The sequence below is a fragment of the Gallus gallus genome, chromosome 2 (genome assembly GCF_016699485.2).
Source record: "Gallus gallus isolate bGalGal1 chromosome 2, bGalGal1.mat.broiler.GRCg7b, whole genome shotgun sequence".
NCBI lineage: Eukaryota > Metazoa > Chordata > Aves > Galliformes > Phasianidae > Gallus > Gallus gallus.
Genome location: NC_052533.1, coordinates 109,113,848 through 109,133,973, shown reverse-complemented (window position 1 = coordinate 109,133,973; position 20,126 = coordinate 109,113,848). Strand labels below are relative to the sequence as shown.

The 20,126-nt window shown below is 37.5% G+C and overlaps 1 long non-coding RNA gene across 1 annotated transcript; it reads left to right on the top strand.

The window, feature by feature from the left end:
- Positions 1–1,864: 1,864 nt before the first annotated feature.
- On the top strand, positions 1,865–18,854 carry LOC124417714. The gene is made up of 4 exons (XR_006937073.1): positions 1,865–5,145; positions 17,333–17,560; positions 17,672–17,730; positions 17,994–18,854. It is a non-coding gene; the product is annotated as an uncharacterized LOC124417714 (long non-coding RNA).
- Positions 18,855–20,126: the final 1,272 nt, after the last annotated feature.

The following is a 20,126-nucleotide window of genomic DNA, read 5'->3' as shown; positions in this document are numbered from 1 at the left end:
TGAAATAGCAGTGGAAAGATATTATGTTATTATGCTATAATATCAGAAGATATTATAGAAGAGAGAGAGTGAGAAGCCCGTAGAGAAAATCACTGAAATGCTCCTTTTTTCTCAATGAATGCATTTTGCAATTTTGGTTTATTACGTTTATTTTTTATTATTGTCAAAATGCTGTTTAGGACCATCAGTGTCCAACTGCAAGCTCTATGCCCTTGGTAATTTACACATGAATTTTATTTTCAAAAGTTGTATCATTTGAATGGACACCAGTTTCCTCCATGCTGCTGCCCACAGGGAATCCACATGGTTTCGTCGCAGTGGTTTCCTTTGCCACTGGTGCTGAGTAAATAATGATTGTTCTACACAGCACTCATATGGGATATTAAAAGAGAATTAAGACCATGCGCTGAATGCAAGTTGGAAAATGCCTAGAAAATAAATTAAAATCTCTGGGTTATTTTAAAGTATTTAAATTAATTTAATGATAACAAAGGTTCACAATATATTATAAGCCATACTTTGCTCTCCTGCCGTGTACTATTTTTCAAACCTGAAAAAAGATTCAAGTGATAAAAGAGCTCTGCTTTGTAACAGATCTGCTTACTTAACATAAGAAAAAGATTGCCCAGTGCTGCAAATATGCCTGCAAGCACACTAGGGAAAGGGTTGTATGCACTTAATTGGTCCCGTTTGCTTTATTTATTAATTCAATCTATAACCTTATTCTGTCAAAGTGCACAGAAGTGGGGCTGTTTAAACATAAGCCAAATAAAGCAAATGCAGAACTGCATCTGTTTGAAATCTTATCCTGTATCTTCAATAATAACCTGCTTATACCTGTGGGTGACATAGCATTAAAGTCCTTCAAAAAACATGCATTCTCTTATCAACTTGAAGTATAAAATATACAAAATCTTTCACTATTTGAAATTAATCAGAAGATCAGAGATTAAAAAAATCATGGTAATAAATATAGTTATTGTACGTGCAAACAGACTTCTGGCTAACAAAGAGTCTAACATTTTCTTGGTGGTTTCAGCTGAACGCTCTGTGTTATGAGCATACTGATGCGTACATGATATGTTGTGCAATTCTCTGGTGAACTGTAGGGGTATGTATATAAAATATAAATAACAACTACAGAAAGAGTCAGAAAAAAATAGGTGCAGTACTTGGTTATCATTTGAATATATATGATGCTTTCTCAGACAAAGAATTTAAATACTTTTTTTCCTGCTTTCTACTTCTATCTATTGTATGATGTATTTCTTTGACTTGAATTGTGTCAAATCTATATTTGATTTATTTATGATTTTTTTTTTTCAGGGGGGGAAATGAAGAGTTTATCTATTCCCATAAAAAAAAAAGAGGTAAACTCTAAAAGAATAAGGTTGGTCAAAAGGTATTTTTCCCTTTTGAAGAAATCATTTCTGCTTTGTCAAGAACAAAATAGGATTTTACCTGTGATTTTGCAGCTCTCATTCTGGCTGTTAACCTGTGCATTTTATCAGATCAAAAGAATTTCATTTCTCTTTAGTGGAAACAATGATCACATGCAGCTTTGTTTATCATGTCTTGGATGATATGCCCAGAGCTGCTATCTACTCTGCTTATTCTTTTCTGTTTGTGTTTTTGTTGCTCTTTGATCTGGAAACTCCATTTCAGTTTGGACAAAAAAGAGGGTTTTGTTGTTGTTGTTGTAGTTTGTTTTGTTAGATGCTTATGGAAGCACTCAGTTGTAGAAATGTGGGCATGCAGCTGATCCAACACCTGGTTTCCTGAATGAAGGGTCTGCAGTTCTCATCTCTCTGTCCACCTAATATCTTGTTGAAAACTGCCACTCACTGACAGCCATTAAGGAATGGTTATTTTTGGTGTATGAATCATGTCTAATTATGGATCCTACAGTAGATGAGCCAATCTGGACTGACTTTTGTTAACACACAGTCATGACCACATTCAAGTTGCTTTTGTGCTGGATGGTTTCCAGACACTGCAATAGCATCTTTCAGAAAAGAGCTTTTATTATCTGTAAAGCTGATGGGGTTCAAGGAGCATTTGGACACCGCTTTCAGACATAGAGTTTGGTTTTTGGGTGGTGCTATGCAGAGTCCTGGTTTGGACTCAGTGATCTTTGTGGGTCCTTTCCAGTTCAGGATATTCTATGGTTTTATGGTTCAGAAACAAAGGAAGTGTGGATGGTGTTTATCCAACCTAAAATCTTTGAGGTTTGGAGTTTGTCTTGAATTTTGCTGGTGTCTTTCTTACCTCCTCAAAACTGAAAGGAAGAAGCAAAGAAGAAATGACAGGTAGGGATACCAGATGTTCAAATTTGAGATCCTTCAGGAAGATTAAGTGATGATTGGTTTCCAAACATTTTTTGGAAGGGTATGCCAAAAGAGTGGAACATTTCTACACTTTAAATCTGCACTTTGGAGTGTGGTATTGTGACGATGGAAATTTGCTTTGATGTAATGTTTGCTGTCCTGGACTGTGTGAGAGACTGTCAAGCATATCTCAGGAGCAGCAGGCATTTCTGGTAAATGCATGCAGAAGCCAGTCACCTCTATGTTTAAAACTTAAGTATATGCCGGTTTACATCTTATTTTATAGTTCTCAGTGGTACAGTTTGCCAGATGAGAAGTCTGATCTCCCCTCCAGCACTCCACCCCAATTCCAAGTGGTTCTGAAAGTGTCACAGAATCTTAAATACACAAAATAGTAGGGGTTGGAGGGCATCTCTGGAGATCATAGAGTCCAACCCCCTGCTAAAGCTGGTTCCCTACAGTAGGTCAGGAAAGCATCCAGATGGATGTTGATGGCCAGAGAAGAAGACTCCACAACCTGGGATGCCCTTTCTAGTGCTCCTTCACTCTGACAGTAAATATGTTTTTCTTCATGTTTGTGTTGAAATTCCTGTCTTCCAGTTTGTGCCTATCACCCCTTGTCCTGTCACTGGGCACCACTGAAAAGAGCCTGGCCCCATCCACTCAACTCCTGCCCTTTAGATATTTGTAAGCATTGATTAGATCCCCCTTCAGCCTCCTCCAGGCTGAACAGTCACAGGCCTTCCTCATAAGGGTGATAGATGCTCCAGGCCTCTCTTCACCTTCATGACCCTTCGCAGCATTCTAGAATTTCCCTGGGGAGTCCAGGACTAGAGTTTAGGCTTAAACCCTGACAAATGGTTTTAATGAATGAATACAGCATGTTTTAAAGCATTTCTTTTAAAGATATTTTGTCTTTGTAAAGAATATTTTTGGTAAGGAATAGCCTTGGCTTTAACATAAAGATAATTATCACTCAGAATTATTCTACATTGCAATTCCTAAGTGACTCATGCTCTTGACTTTCCCATCCATGCCTGCAAGATAGTGAGATGCATGCAAAATGAATATACTGGTTAAATTTCCACTCATGAAAATCCAGTCATAAGGATTTAATGCTATATCAGCCACTAGGAATGTAGTGAACCCACTGCATACATGTAAATCTAAGTTTATAGAAAGACTGCCTGAATCGGTAATTATAAGTCAAAAAGGAGGCCTAACTATATGAAAACACTTCAGAAAATTTCAAATATACCTCCAGCATGCAAAGTGGCCCTATGTATGCTTTCCAGATATTGGATGCTTTTGAGCTCAAAAACCTCTGCAAGGTATAAAGCAAAGCATCAAGGAAAAATAGAGGATTGTTCCAGAATAATTTCTGGTAAACAATTTTCTGCTTTCCAGTTTGCTTTGTTTAGACAAATTCCTTTCAAAGGTCTCTGTGTCTCTTAGAAATATATCTTTTTATTTTTTTTTTTACTTTTTTTTTTCCCCTTTGGCTGTCAATTTATTTTCTATTAAAAAAAAAAAAAAGAAAAAAAAAAACAAATTTGGCTGTAGGATTCATCCTTTCCTCAGCCAGTGAGGGCTGACTGCTGATTGCTCCCTTTGAGGAGCCCTGAAAACAGTCATTTCATTTATTGCAGTTGTAGCAGTAATGAACTGCTCACAGCTGATGCTTGTGTGCAGCCTGTGATTCATGAAGAACACAGAATATAATTCCAGCATACTCAGAAATGCCACTTTGAAAAGAATTTAATGACACATTTCTTTTGCAATATTCAGACAGAAAAGACTCAAGTGAGGAGAGATGGATGGCAGAGGAATATCAGGACTTCACAAGATAATGTGTTCAGTACAGAAAGGAAAATATTTTAGCAAAACTTTCTGATTTAACTACATTTGTGAGACAATATATTACCTTTTCACACTCTCCTTGTTTTATGTATGTTTGTGTTCCACAAAATTAAACTGAGGACAGATTTTATTGTAGAGAATAGAGAGAAGTGCAGTTTATTTTCATTTTTATGTACTTCATTGGAAATTACTTAAAGAATATTATTTCAGAGCATTATTCAAAAATTGTCATTTACTATGCTCACCGGTAGTGTTCTATAAAACTATAAACTTCTCAGCCTCCGGATATCAATGTTATGTTGTTATGAGTTTACTAGGAAGTAAACTCCTTTATCATTCTTTTGCTTTGTTATCAAGTAAAGATTTTTATAAATTTGAAGACAGGTCCATTGAATATATAAATAACATAAATGTTTTCTGAATAATGTGTGTAGTCTTTTGAGGAAACTGAGCTACTGTAAGAAGAGAGAGAAAACTTTGTGTATCAGGCTATTACGCAGTTTCTAGTTACTGCTAGTTTGGTTATACCATCTGTCCATTTGTTTTCTTTTATGTTTCTGGTTTGGTTTACTGACTGTGCTTGCAGTCTGAGCCTTTACAACATACTGATTGAACTCAACAGATCAGGTTGGAAGTTGGATTTTGGAGGTCTTTCCCAGCATAGATGATTCTATGTACATACAAAACTTTTCCATTTCTCAGGTACCTTCCAGCCTTCACTAATGACTGATCAGCCACTAAAACAAATAGGTAATGACCATGTGAAGTGAAAATGCTAAGTCATGGCTTGAAACAGTGATAGAGCACCTGATGAGAAGGCAGAGCCAACCCAAAGGAGCTCAGGTGCATGCAATACAATGGATCCTGGCTCCACCCCTTCCCAGACCTCATTTAAGGGTTGGCAGCAGAGACAAGGCTATCTTGCTGGAGATCCTTGTGTACTAGAGGCTTTATAAGGGTAAGCAGCTTCTTCTCTTTGTTTTTGTATCCCTAGCCTCTGTATTTGGGCTTGTCCTCTCTTGCTCCAGCCTAGGACTTTGCTGCCCTGCTATTATTGCTGTGCTTTTTATTGTTTTATAGCATTATGCTGTCTATGAGCCCCTCTTCCTTTGCAAGGCAGAAATGAAGTGGTTTAGTTTTAAGTTTTCTTGTAGGAATGGACTGCACAGTAGAGGCTGCTGGTGCAAGCTCACTGAAGTACCAGGGTTGACAGTGCAGGTTCTGGTGGTGGAGATTTCTGAGCATATAAAATAAGTATCAATAGAAGTGTTTTTGTTGTTGTTGTTGTTTGTTTGGTTGTTTTTTGCTTTTTTTTAATTTATTTTAGCTGTTTATAAAGAATGATGTTAAAAGCTGACTGCTAATAGCTTAAAAAAAAAAAAAGCTATTAGAAGGGTGTGCCTTCAAATTTCATCTTGGTCTCTTGCTTGTTAAGTATTTCCAGCGTAATGCTTCCTTTTTGTTTTGGAAGATAATGAAAAAAATGCAAGTTTTCTTAGGTATGCATCTTTCACTTGACATTGATCAAACCAGACTTAGTGTAAGCACAGATCCCATTAGAACATGCTACTGCAGTCTTTTTAATGCCTTATAATTCATTCCAGCTCTAAGTAAAAGCTCAGCTTACAAGATATTTAATGGCCTCAGGCAAATTTTGGTAGGGTTTGTAGGAAGCAGTTGCCTCTAAATTCTGTTGGTTTTTTTCTCCACAAGAAATTACATCGATATTTTATGGAGTTTCTCTGGAGAGGCTGGCATTTCTAAGGAGTGTAATGCTTACTATTTTCTATTTATTCACATCTTACACTTCATGGGTACTATGGAACTAAATTTTTGGCTAAATGCATTTTACGCTGTGATGAATGGGACTTAAATTTACAGTAAAAGCAAAAGAAGACCACTGAGAAGACACAGTGGTTTTCTTCCTTTGATATAAATATATATATATATATGTGTGTGTGTATGTATGTATATATATATTTTGTTCTTAAGAGTATGTCCCAGGGCCCTTTGAATCAGTCCTGGTTTATGTAAAAATGCCTTGTATTTCACAATGCTTTTTTCAAGATACACTTCCTTAAAACATTTGAAATGGGGACTCTCTTCTTACTGGCCCCACTATTGTTCCAGTAATATTCAGCCAGGCAAAATGCTATGTGCTCTTTATTCTTTTTGCGTATTCCTTGTAACATGTTGATGATCTTTTTAGAGCCCAATGCAGATTTTGAAAGAGCAAATATTATGTCAGAGTCCTTGTGGGTACATTAAAGAGAAAATGACTACTTAGCATGCACGTGCAACCTCAAGGGCCAAATCAGTTCCTGTGCATTCTATAGGAGAGGTGCGCTGATCAGTCTTTGCAGGTTCACAATTTTAAAATTGACCAATCTATCAGTTTTATAGGGAGGGAACATAAGGAAGCGGGATAACACAAATGTTATAAATTTAAATAGAGAACTTTGCTTGAAGTTCTCTTGAATTGAAGACTATAATTTTGATAACTATTAGTGTAGATGGTAGCTTGTGTGTTTCAGACGAACAGTGGGAAAGATTTAATGGTAGAAACCTTTATAGACTGAAGGCTCAACTTTCTTGAGTTGTCCTTTCATGGGAAAGTTTTCTCTTAATGAGCAAGCCTGAAATAATTTAATTTCATTGCAATTAGAAAATAATAAGTTTCAGGAAGAAAGTGTCCCATCTTTTAAAAAGAAGAAGGAAAAGTTATCAGTTCTTTGAACTTAAGAGAGAGGAGTGAAAAGCTGTGGGTCTGCATGAAAGTAGTACTGCGAGCAATAATTAATTGTTAACAGCCATCCAGAAGCTGAATTACTGGACTGAATGGATGAATGTGGACAAGGAACTCAAAAGCAGATTTGCAAAGCTTCAGCATGCATTGTTTTCTCAGATTATTTAGGGAGACCTCATACATTTATTTTGAAAGAGATAGCAAGTAACATCACACACCTAGCAAAAAATCCCTCCTGCACTTTTGACAGTGACTGTGACAGAACATTTGGATTCTGTGATGCAAGAAATCGTTCTATTTCTTGCCCATTTTGGGGGGGGGAATCTTTCATTCAGTGGAGAAGAAAGAATTGCTTTTCCTTTCAACTTAAATTTAAAAAGAAAAATAGGACTCAGCAGCTGGTTTTGAAATCAATTTTCTTGAATAACTCTATGCAAGATATACAGTTTCCTGATGGTGTTTAAAACTTACTGCCAAGAGAAGTGGGGGGGAGGGAGGCACTTAGAATGCAGGTCTATACAGATGATTCAAATCGAAACTTTGCCAGAGACTTGCAGAGCCATACTGGATGCTAAATAAGAATTTGTGATGTTTTTTCCTCGTTTTCTTAAAAGTAGGCTTCTTCTAGTTAATAGGATGCTATAAAAGCATTGGCAGATTCTGGGGGACTTTTACATCTTTCTCTTAAGTTTTTTGACAGCAGCCATGATTACCACTTCACAACCTACTAATATGTAAGGTGCAGAAGAGAAAAGTCTTGCATGTGACAGCAGTCAGTGCCTCCAGAACATTTGATTAACAAAGCTAGAGGTCCCTCCTGGACAACTCCTGTCTGACTGAGCTGCCATAGACTGCAGAGCAAACCAAAGATGCTCTTCGCCATCAGTGTCAGCCTGGAAAAGGGGAAATGTTGCTGGTCACCTTTGGAAATAAGGTTGGTGTCTGTCAAGGATCTAGAGAAGATAAAGTTTTAAATCACTGCAATAAGAGTCATCTGAGGAGCAGCTGGAGCCTGAGGACCACTGAGCAAGTGCTTTACGTCAATGGATAGCATTATCCAGGAATGAAGAGTTTCACTGTCTGGTTCCTGCAAAGTGTACAGATGTTAGCTGCTGGCACTGGCATAATCCCTATGGAATTACATCCATCCAACTTTTCTGATAATTAGTTGGAGGCAGCATGCTATCAAATTAAATAGTAGAAAGACTAATTGGATTACTTCAGCAAAATTTGTTCTGCATGTAGTCAGTGAGATGGAAACAGATTCAACTGTTCTTTTTATTTTAAATTATTTGACCAGTTTGGAACTGCATTGCAATTTTCAGTGCAGAAGAGCAAGGTAGAGTGCATTTATCTAATTTAGATATAATTTTTGCTTCTCTCCAGTTGTTCTTTAGTACACTTTCTGGCATGTACTTCTCATAGTTTCAACTGCTTTTCCTTTCTGCAACTCTTGCAAATTGTGCTAATGGCAATTCTTGCTCCTTTTTATTCATGAAATTCAACATCACACAGAAGAGCACAGCTTATCCCCTGACTTACTTAAATTGTCTCATTACATTTGTGGTCTCAAGTAGGATTAGCAGCATTAGTCTATAAGGTTCTTTGCAGTGTTGTGGAGACCTAAAAATGCATATTATGCAGATTACCCAACTGATAAGAATTTGATTTTTCAAATTCTTTTTTGTTCTTTAGGGTGCTAAATGGGATACTTAACTCTGTATAAATGCAGAACACATTTTAATAGAGAACTTTGAACACTTGCTTAGTTTATTCTTTTCCTGTCTCTGCTTAGCTATTACTATCCTTGTGAGATATTGTGTGGTCTTTTACACCACACTTAGGGTTTACATGGTTTCATCTCTGAGTTTTTTTCATCAGTCAAAAGGTGGAGACAGAAAATAAAGGTAGTCTGGAAATATCTACATAAAAAATAAGAGCAACTTCTATGTGAATATTATGTGATAATGTGAAACCATGGCTTTTATGTACATATTTTGAAATTCTTGAAGTGGCTAAACTTGTTTTATACCATTATAAGAATCTGCTGAGTAAAGGCTGATAATATTTTGGTTAATTATGTTTTAGAATGTAGTGTCACTGGTCACATTACATGGTTTTTATGCAGTAATGGCAAAGGAAGGAGAATTAGGAGCCTTTCTTTTGTTGTTCCAGATTCCCATTGTCTAAATATGAGACATGTCCTGGTGAACCCAGCTGCATCATGCTGCTGGGTATCAAAAAGAATCAGATGTAGAAAGAGTTGTCTGAAAAATAATAATATTAAAAAATGATTAAAAAAAAAAAACAAACAAATGAATTAAGGCTCATTCTATTGCTTTCATTTTATTTAAGTCAGGTCAAGAGAAATTTGAGTCACGTATCCTGAATAAGATAGGATAAGTAACAGCATGAAAACAAGGTTTATAGAGAATTTCAGAAAGAAGAAAAAAGATTTTGAGACTGTGTTGAACTTGTAGGAGAGATGGTAATGGTATCAGAAGATGACAACATAAACAGGAATATGACAAGCCAACAGTGGTAGGTTCCTGTGATATCCAGTGTGATAAGGGAAGAAATGGAAATTTAGGGGAAAGTTTAAAAAAATACAACTTTGAGAAAAGCAAGGTAGGCTGAATGGAAGCATTTGTGTACTGGAGACGGGACAGAGAATTTGAAAAATAAGGGTCTAATACCAGAAAGGCATGGCAAGTTTGTATAAACAGAGGCCACAAAATAGCATTTGTGGTTGCACATTTAAAATTTAATTCAGAATTTACAGAAGTAAAAAAAAAAAAGTAAACACAGCCTGAGGAGGTCTATATGATCTGATAGAACAAACTGTGGTCTGCACTTGACTTGGTTTGCAGTCATAGAGTTGTACTTGCTGCAATTGCTGCCACCAGTGTACCAGCACTGCAGTCATGTCCTGAGCCACTGGCGGTTCTGCTGACACAGGAAGGGAAAACAGCTTTTTGTGATGTAGAAAATATGCTTTCAGGTATTTAATGATGAGTACCTATCAGAACTGCTGAATTTGAAACAAACAGATGCATTATCTTGGAGAGAAAGGTCTGTGTCCCTGCTGTGCTTTTTATGCTTTCAAAGCTTCAAGCACTGTGTTGTTACTGGTCCAAAAGAGCATCTTCAGTATTATAGTTATTATTGGCAATTTGTTCAGGTACAGCTGAAGCCACAAAACTCTTCATTCTACTTCACTTGTCCATCTGAAATTCAGTCTTTTTTTCTTCCTCATTGCAAGTTTGAAATCATGTTCTTTAATTGAAAACAGCAAGAATGCTGTTGAAGTTTAATTCCATGTGGTGTCATTGTAATTAATGAAAAGAGGTGCTATTAGAATAAAAGCATTAGAAATGCTTTAGCCCTTCTGTCTCAGTCATGCTTGTGTGGATAATTCAAATAAATGGCTCTTGCTTGCACTTCCATACATTTCAGACTTTATATTTATCAGTTACTTTTCTTATTTTCTAAACATTTCAGATACTTCTAGTAAAGTCTCCAAATTTAAAGCTCTCTGCTATTACTTAAAACAAATAAGGATATTTGTTTTGTTTTCTGCTATTTCTATTTACATACATTTCTGGCTAATTTTTTTCTTGTTTGTTGATGGGAAAAGTAGCACTAAAGTCCTGCATGTGATGTATCCCTCTGCTCTCTGTTGAGATGCCATGAAACGAGTGCTTCCTTAATGTGTCATCATAAGAGCAGCAAAGGCTCTGTTCTGCACATGAAGGGAGCTTTCTGTTTGTAGAAGGTCTTTCAGTCTGTGTGTTTTCTCTTTAGCTTCATTGTCCCGTCAAAACTGTGAGCATGAAAACGTGCAGCAGACAGAGTATCTCTGCTCTTTTCATGAGCAGCTTGTAAGGTTGAGGCAGGGCTTATTTGCACTCTTTAAGCAAATAAAATGGTACAAGTAGCATTAGGGCTGCTTTGGAGGCAATCTCTTCTGCTCAGGGAGGGGAGGTCTTGCATTTATTTGTGTGGGTTCAGATATATCTCAACAGATGCTGAGTGTGCCCCATCCCTGGAGGCACTCAAGGCCAGGTTGGATGGGGCCCTGGGCAGCCTGATTTGGTGGGTGGCACCCCTGCCCATGGCAGGAGGCTGGAACTGGATGATCTTTGATGTTCCTTCTAACTCAAGCCACTTTGTTTCTATGAAGTGGGAGACAGGTGTGTGGGGCTGGGGGAAACTGAGGGAGCTTGAGCCACTATGCAGCTTGGCAGGAGAGGAGCTGCCTCAGGGTGAAACCAAGACTTGGCCATCTCAACCAGAAACACAGCACTGAGCTGACCCAGGGAATGTGAGGACACGTTTTTCTGGTCCTGATCCTGGCAGCCTTGCATCAGACACAGTTTGTAGAGCGTGCACTTTAAACAACGCTTGTTTATTTTCAGAGCAAGGGAGATAGAAAGACTGACATCTGATCCACTCACTGCCCAGCAGACCTGACAGTAAGTTACTTTCACTGCATTCATTCTGGGCTCAGTATTAGCCCCCTAAGGCTGAAACCAGATCTTTGTTTTGGATATTTAGTTGCTCTAGTACCAAAGCTCTGGTCAGTGAGATTGCTCTGGTATTTACCTATTGCCTCTTCTGATATAAAGCAGAATGTGTTACTTCACATAATTGCCAAACTTCTGGCATGAATTGCATGTATTTTTTTTCCTTTCTCTCTGTTTCTCAGATAAGTGTCTAAATCTGTGCAGTACTCTTTAAAAGAGTGCCATAATTTACAATTCGCCAACCTACAATTAACATGGTAATTTTTTACTATTGTATGGAATTGAATTGATGGCAGTTGCAAATTCTTACGATGTTATGAAAGAGAGGGGATGCAATACTATGTAGAACAGCTTCACTTCCAAGCAGAAATTGTTAGCACTTCTCAGAAGATGTCAGTGCTTCTTTAATTTCTTGCATATGTGTTTGTATTTGAAGCAACAGATGTATAATGTAGTATTGAGAGAGTTTAGGAATGATTCATTATCATCCCTGACTTTCCAGTGTAGACACATTTAATTTAATCTTACGTAAGTCTCAATTTTCCTGGCCTTATTTTTTTCTATTCTGTGCCAGATGGATAATTTGTATCATATAATATGGTTTTATTTCCATAAATTGAAGTACTTTGAAGTTTCTTTGTTTGCAAAAGCACTTCTCAGGGGCTGAGCCTTTCCTTGTCCCAGACAACCCAGTACCATTCCCTCCACCTGTTCATTTGAGCTCCATAAATGCACACTGCTGCACCAAGGCACAGGAGAGCTCCTGTCAGCAGTAATTGCTGACCTGCCACAGTTCTCGTCAGTGATCAATAGGTATGGCTTTGCTGCCCAGCAACAGTGGGGGGAAATTGCAGAACCCACTGAGAATTTGTTCTCAACGTGCAAACCTGGCTGATGGCCTTCAACAGTAACAGATGTCAGGTAGTGATGGGCACCCTGGGGCAGCTTTAAAGTACTGCTGGAACTTGACTGGGCAAAAAAGAACACCAGCAAATTACTCAGTGCATTCTAACAAATCACATCAAAGGAGGGGAAAAGCCTGAGCAAAAGAAAATTACTACTTTCATTTTCTTTCTTATCTTCTGCTCCAACACAGTATGTGAGCTGCCTTAGCAGTGCTATCAACCATGGTACTAATGAGCTGTTCAGCTGCATGAAGTGATGAGGCTTTTATAGGATTGGCCAAGGGGGCTGTGTCACAGGATAAACTGGAGAGATTAGGAAGAAGATGCACCCCTGCAAGTACATTAGCCAATTTTCTTAGTCCTGCATACATAGCTTCTCAAAATCACAGATTCCCAGAATTGTAGGTGTTGGAAGAGACCTCTAGAGATTATCTAGTCCAATCTACTGCTACAGCTGGTTTCCTACAGCAGGTCATACAAGAAAGCATCCAGATGGGTACTGAATATCTCCAGAGAAGGAGACTTCACAACAACTCTGGGCAGCTTGTTCCAGTGCTCTACCATTCTCACAGTAAAGAAATTATTCAAATATTTGCTAAGGTTTTAGCTATATGAATTCAACTCAATCCAATACAGAAAAATAAATGAAATATGGCATTTTTTGTTCCTTTTTTTTTGTGGACATACAATATTCAGTGCATCAGAAGTATCATAGAAGTATGAAAGAATGGCTTGAATTGAAAGAGACCTCAAAGATCATCTAATTCCATGGGCAGGGTTGCTGGCCACTAGATCAAATGCTATATGAGGCTACCTAGGGCCCCATCCAACCTGCCCTTAAAATACCCCCAGAGATGGGGCATCCACAACCTCTCTGGGCAGCCTGTGCCAGTGTCTCACTACACTCTGAGTGAAAAAATTCCTGCTCTTTTTTATTTCTATCTACATAAAAAGTCAATTTCCTTTCTGTTTATAATCTCCCTTTAAATATGATTGGGGTCCATTTGTTTCCAGAAAAAAACTTCAAGTTCAGTGAGTCAAAAAGCATAGAAGTATTTTCAGAAATTCTGTTTCCAAAATGCAGTGGTGTTACTGTTCATCTGTTGTGTTGTTTTTTTTTCTAGTGCTTTGAAACGGATTATTACTATTTCACCAGATGTAAAGAATTATCAGACTGTTACAGAAGTATAGCTTCAAGTTCTCTTATCTTTGAAATACAAAGCTCTGAGGTGGCTTAAACTTATGCATAATCTATGTGCATGTCTGATATGTGAAGGGTCTCATTACAAACAGTGGAATTAGTGTCATGCTTCAGAGAAATGCTTTGTTTTGGCAGCAAATAAAAAAGAGGTCAAGAGAGGACGAATGATGGTGTAGTCCTCTATGTGTGCTCTTTGCCCTTGCCTAGGGAATAGGAAAGACCCCATCTCTTAACTGTAGCTTTCCCACTGGATTTTTAAAATGGATTTATATGCTACCCCCAGAGATCCTCATGGATGGGCTTAGGACATGCAGAGATTGCAGCTGTCCTGGACTTGGAGTGATATATGAAGTGAGTAAAACAAAGAGGATTTTTTGTTCAGAGCAAATGTTATCAGCTGCATGGCTGTAGTACCTACTCCATGCTTGCACCTGCTTGCTCTGCACTTGCCGCTGAGATGTCTGGCTTGGCTGAACTGTGGGGAGGAAAGCTGGTAGATATCTAGGAGAATCTGAACCATGTGCTGTGAGTTAGTGATACATGCTACTCTGCTGTCTCCGAAAAGCTCCTGTAAATGGAATCCAATCTCACTCTCCAGCAAAGTTTTTGTGGTTTTTTTTTTTTGCCTGATTTGTGCTAATACCTTTATTATAGCTCTTCTCATATCTTTAAGCACAAAGTTATAAGAGAGAAAGCTGGCCTTAAATAGCTGCTGCAAGCCCTCTCCTGCAAGACAGAACTCAGTTTGTGTTCCTTGGTCACTTTGCAGGAGGTACCCATTTTAGATTATTCGAAAGTCAAGATGTCCAGTAGTGCAACTGTAATAGACCTAATGTTGCTATGAATTCACTGATTTGAGCTATTATGAGGTCTGTTCTGAAGCAAACATCTATGAGTAAGGAATATATTAATAGTGTTCTAATAAACTGTACATTCTTGTGTTCAGAATTTTGTTTATGGACCAATATATATGGACCTTGAAAAATATATATGCATACATATATCTACACGTATATGTCTGTCTACATGTCAGTTTATTAGTTGTCATTAGTCTAATTTAAGCATCACTATTAGTCTATATCTAATTATTGCAGAACAGCAACTTTATTTGAACTTAAAGTGTAACATGAACATTAAAATTTTATAGATAAATCCTTGAGGTCATACTAGCATGTAGAAAGCATTTGTTTCCATGCTTTGAGTTGGCAAGTTCATTCAATTTGCAACCTGGAATAAAGTGTATGCCGAAGCGCTGATGAATGCAGGAAAAATAACTTACTGTACCAGATCTGGAATTTTGCTCTGAATTGTTAGTTGTGGTTGGCATACCAGGTACTTAGTAATGAGTTTCCAAAAGCAATTTTGAGAAAAAGATCACTACGTTGCCTCATGTTTCAGATAAATTACAGTCACGCTGATAAGTCAAATGATTCTATGAGGAAAAATGTAAATAAGTGTGTCTCTGGGGCAAGATTGCAGCTGCATTTGCATTCCTTTAGTAAGAGCATGAGACAGGAGTGTACAGTATGCAATATGTTTTCTCTAGATAAGTTTGCTGGGCTGTACGGTGTAGTTGTCTCTGGGGACTGAGTGTTAAGGCAAGCTTTTGGTCACTGAAGAGTGCATTTAGCAGAACAGCTTTAGGACTATTGGCTGTTTTCTGCATTTGATCATTTGGAGTAGGCTTTGCGTTGCTCTGTGATGGAAAATGGAGGCTATCTCAGTGCAGAGTATCTGAGCTTTTCTTTATGCACTGTGTGAGCAAGGAAAAGGGAGCTGAGAGTTAGCTTTAAGCCTGCTGCTTAGGCTGGCAAAAATGCTTTGCAAGAATATGTTCTTTGTAAATGAAAAGGCTGAGCTCTCCTCACCTTCTCTCTTTGTTTATGGCCTTATTCCAACTTTTGGTTATCTTCAATCTGAACAATTTTGAACAGCCATCAGGCTCTCTTTGGAGGAAAGGATCATTACTGAATACTCTACTGAGTGCTGAAGTTGGGAATGTATATAGATTTGTAATCATTTGCACTGTACTCACAAATTGACCTGTGCAAATTCCTTTATTACGGCTGAAGCAAACTAATCCACTTTCCAATATAGAGAAAATGTTATGTATAACATCGTATGGGTTGAATCAATGGCAAAGAACCATTTAGATTCTGTCACTACTTATATTCTAGGTGGCAGAAAAGTAGGACTTTTTTCCCTATATAATTTCTCTAGGAAATGTTTTTTTCACTAGGGTAGTTAAAGTTATGTCATGAAATGTGGTTCAGGACAAACAAAGATACAGCCATGGAGCAATCACTAAGTGGAAAGAAGGGAAGAAAGATCTGCAGGCAAAAAACATCAAGTAAACTGAACAGCTTATTGTGATGAAGGGCTTAGAGTGTTCCCAGAGCTGCAAGTCATGGTCTGGGAGTGAAAGTTCAGGGAATAGTTTAGAGATCAGGAAACCCTGAGAAACCAGGAACGTTTTGAAAAGATGAGGGTAACAGCCATGTGCCTGTCTCTGCGAGCCTCTCTGCCAGATAGGAGGGGGCTTATTTACCATATGTGAGAAATGAAAAGTGGAACTGATTTAGAAATTTCTGCTGGAATGATATGTAGGAATATGTATTTCTTAAGATAAAAATTTTGTTTGAAAATATTGAGTATTTTTTCCTCTGAGGGAATAGAAACGAAGATTTTCCTGCCTTGTACTTCTTCTGTGATGAATACATTAACTCTGTGCCTCCTCTGTGGCTTGCCTGGGGAGATAAGCAGGAAGTATGAGAGTTACTCACAGGCTTTGGGGCAAAAGACTTCAGTTTCACTTCCCAGGAAAATGACAGTGAAAAAGTGAAAATGACAAAAATCTTTCAAGGTGAGCTTTGAGTCATGCGTTGCCTGTGGAAAGCAGATGTTCCTGAAAAAATTCTGTCTGCAGTATGCTATGAAGATTTGAATTTTGCTGCCCTTGACTCTCTTTGGGGAAAAAAAAAAAAGCCAACAAAACAACAACAAAAACCCAGTCCAAACCAAAGTCCAAACCAAATCAAAACCCTCCACCGAAAAATCATCATTTCAGAAAAAAATGAGATCAAAACTTGTCATATTGTTTCACGACAAATTATGTTTTGTTAGAATTTTAATATCCAACATAATATAATGCATCTTTTCAAAAGCCAATTCACCAGCTTACCTGAAAAAATGTCAGAAAATTTATTTGGCGTTGTACTGTATATGCTTAGGAGCATTTCAGTTTTCTTGATAAGAAATTACAAACGTGCACTTTAAAAGCAAGTTGAAATTGCTTAGAACTCCTTTTGTCTAGTTCTGTTCTGATTTGTTTTGTTTTTTCCCCCTCTTCAGTTTTTTTAAGTTTTTAGTTTGGTGTTTATTTTTCTGCTCAGATTCTTTACTGTAATTGCAAACTTGAGAAGTGCCAGAACCAATGCTTCTATTCTACCAATTCATATAAAAGTTTCTTGTTAATGCATCTCTTTTTATTAGTGTGGACAGATTGTGTCACAAATGGTTCGTTACCTACTGAGACTTCAACAGTTTTTAACAAAACAAATAATTGCATTTACAGCCAAGCTGAAAGACTGCTCACCAGAAATAATAAAACTCTTTTATCTAACTCACTTGAACAGACTGTAATTGGCTATTGGTTTGGAATTCTGAATGAGGTTGCAAATTGACTGTAAATTATGAGCATCATAATTTTTCCAGTTCATCTCTTCTGTGTCGTAATTCTGCCTGTTACCGTCTGTGATTTATTACAGAGCTCCGTCAAAAGGAGAAAGAAATTAGATAACAAGTGCATGCATGTGTGAGTGCTTGTGGGACTAAATTCATGTGAAATACTGGACCTGATTGCTGGGCTCATAAAAAGCAAGGGGAGAAAATGGGAAGAACCAGACTAAGAAACCTCTTGGGATGAGTTAAACATGGGAAAATTGCTCACTGGTTACTATCACAGACAGAACAAACTCAAACTTAACTATCTTAAGGTAAGAAAACTTACCTTATTTTTATTATAGTTAAAAATATAAGTACTAATTAGATAGTAGTAAATAGAAGGACAGGTTTTAAAATAAAACCTTTCCTTCACCTTCTCACAGGCTGTTTTATTCCTTTGCTCCAAACTACCAGCTTCCCACACCAAGTGGTGCAGCAGCAGGTAAGTAATGGGGGCTTGGGCCACTCCATAACAGTTCCCCTCTGTACTCTCTCCTTCTCATATATTTTCACTGCTCCCTCCAGTGTGATCTTCTCCATGGGCTGCAGGGCAATCTCTGTTCCAGAGCCTGTTCCCCATCCTTATTCTCTGGTGCTTGCCCTGCTGCTCTTCACATTTTCCCTCTTATGCAACATTTTGCCCTTTCTTGTGTTTTCCCATACATGCCATTCATGTGACTAATGGCTTCAGTGGTGTGCTGACAGATTCTGAAGTTTTCTTGGACATATGAAGAGCTGTGAAGAAGTTGGACATTTAACAACAACAACAGATTCTGATCTCCTTTCTCTGTCCTATTCTAACAATGATTGAAAACATCATTTTGAGTATCTTTTCATCCTTTAAAAAGTCATAAAAACAAAAACCAGGTCTGTGCTATTGCTCTGTAACTACAATTCAGTTTTCTTCCAGTGTGAAAAAGCCATAAAAGTATACAGTATCTTTCCTTCTCTGTTCATTTTAAGGTTCAATTTGGTATATTTATGGCAATTATATAAACATAATTTTAGTCATGTCTTTCACTTCAGAAATAATTGTTTATAGAGTAATTACTAATAAGAGAGCATTTCTGGTGAATGTGAATGCTAATTAACTAGGTCTTCCCAAGGTGTCTTTACTGAAGACATGTTATTGATCACTGAAGCTAAGTTGGGAAAATTCATCAAGTCTCCTGGAAACTGTTCTCTGTTTAAGATATAAATATTTTTTTAAAAATTCAAATATTTAAGAGTAAAATGTGTGTGAATTCCTTAAAGCCATCAGTGCACCTTACTCTTGTAAGGCTTTTATTCTTGTGTAGATCATAGAATCATCTGAGATAGATACTTGCTGTTTATGAACTTCAGAGAGACTCTGTGAATACTCAGCATTGTGCTTCTGACTCAACTGTGCTTTCAAGCTTTTCCTTGCAGAAGGGCTGAGGAACCTCTCATTACACAGAGATATATATTTTGTATAAACCTTGTGAAGAGAAGTCATAATCTACATGTATATACTTTTTCAAAAAACTTGAAAAGAAATGTTTATCAAAAAGAATTAAATTAATTAATTTTGGGATAATTAATCCCATTAATTTTGGGATGCCAGATATTCTTCTCTTATCCAATATGTTGTATAGCATGGATGCAGGAAACATTATAGCTTTGAGGAAACAGGAACGTTTACTGCTTCAGAAGGAATGAAAAGACCATGTCTTTTGAAACATTTGTTTTCTACCTTGATCTGTAAGACCAACTCAATCGCCAGAAAATTTCAGAACAATTAATTTGCATGAAAAACACCTATCTCATAGAAGGGAAAAGGTGTTGTCCTGACTTTTTTGCTGGGATAGAGTTAATTTTCTTCCTAGTAGCTGGTATGGTGCTGTGTTTTTAGATTTATGATGAGAATAATTTTGATAACACATGAATGCTTTTAGTTGTTACTGAGCAGTGCTTACACAAAGTCAAAGTCACACTTCTCTGCTTCTGCTGCCCTGCCAGTGAGGAACTGGCGGTGCACAAGGAGCTAGGATGGGACCAAACCAGAACAGCTGATCCACACTGGCCAAAGGGATATTTCATACCATATGGCATCATGATGAACAATAAAACTGAGAGCTGCTTATGCTGGCTTACTTCAAGTTAACAGAAGTAAAAACCCTCCTAGGATGTAGTCCTGACCTATTTGTAGTTGTCTGCTTTAGAGTATGATGAATCTCTTGCTAAAAGGAATGCAGTCACGCCATGGATTCTAAATGAAGCCTTGGGTGACTGGCTCAGATTTAAATGTTTGTACAGTAATACTGGGGAAGAGAAATCCCATTCCTCTTACCTTTTCTCATCTTAGTGCATGACGGGAAAATTTGATTGGTATGTGATACTGAGGGCAGCTGTTGAAAATACCACGTTCTGAGGCATAAATACCTTGATTCTATTATTAGTAATAGTCAGCAAACTGCAAATAGAAATCAGAAACTTGCAGAGAATGCCTGTGTTCCTGACAAGTCACCTTCAGGGGTATGGTCTTACTTACAACCTTGGAAAGAGGAGTAATTTAATTATATATTTCTGCTTGACTGATTTAATATTCTTACTTTAAAAGAATGAGCATCATGCTGATGTTCTTGAGGCTGTTGTTCAGATTCTATTCTACATTCTTTCATGGCACTTGTAAGTACCACACATTTATTTGTACAAAATCTGTGGAAGAAATGAAAAAGCTACTTTACCACTTTCAACCAATGGGAATCCTAAGTATAGACAGTTTTGCTGTTGTCCAAGTCCCACAGCAAGTCTATCCCAGCTGAGATTTGAATTTCTCTCTCCCAGGTCCTTGCTTAATGCTTTAATTAAATCAAT